This window comes from Arachis hypogaea, chromosome 20 (assembly GCF_003086295.3).
Source record: "Arachis hypogaea cultivar Tifrunner chromosome 20, arahy.Tifrunner.gnm2.J5K5, whole genome shotgun sequence".
NCBI lineage: Eukaryota > Viridiplantae > Streptophyta > Magnoliopsida > Fabales > Fabaceae > Arachis > Arachis hypogaea.
In genome coordinates, this window is record NC_092055.1 from 101241316 (window position 1) to 101241897 (window position 582).

Consider the following 582-nt stretch of genomic DNA (forward strand, 5'->3'; position numbering starts at 1 on the left):
GATGCAGCAGAACTGCAAGTTTCATGGACTTCCATCTGAAGATCCTTTTCAGTTCTTAATTGAATTCTTGCAGATCTGTGATACTGTTAAGACTAATGGAGTAGATCCTGAATTCTACAGGCTCATGCTTTTCCCTTTTGCTGTAAGAGACAAAGCTAGAATATGGTTGGACTCTCAACCCAAAGACAGCCTGAACTCTTGGGATAAGCTGGTCACGGCTTTCTTAGCCAAGTTTTTTCCTCCTCAAAAGCTGAGCAAGCTTAGAGTGGATGTTCAGACCTTCAGACAGAAAGAAGGTGAATCCCTCTATGAAGCTTGGGAAAGATACAAGCAGCTGACCAAAAAGTGTCCTTCTGACATGCTTTCCGAATGGACCATCCTGGATATATTCTATGATGGTTTATCTGAGCTATCAAAGATGTCATTGGATACTTCTGCAGGTGGATCCATTCACCTAAAGAAAACGCCTGTAGAAGCTCAAGAACTCATTGACATGGTTGCTAATAACCAGTTCATGTACACTTCTGAGAGGAATCCTGTGAGTAATGGGACGCCTATGAAGAAGGGAGTTCTTGAAATTGA

At 42.1% G+C, this 582-nt stretch overlaps 1 non-coding gene across 1 annotated transcript; it reads right to left on the reverse strand.

Annotated features, from left to right (window-relative positions):
* Window positions 1–256: 256 nt before the first annotated feature.
* On the reverse strand, window positions 257–364 carry LOC112788286 (small nucleolar RNA R71). The gene has a single exon (XR_003195655.1). It is a non-coding gene; the product is annotated as a small nucleolar RNA R71 (small nucleolar RNA).
* Between the last annotated feature and the right edge of the window lie 218 nt (window positions 365–582).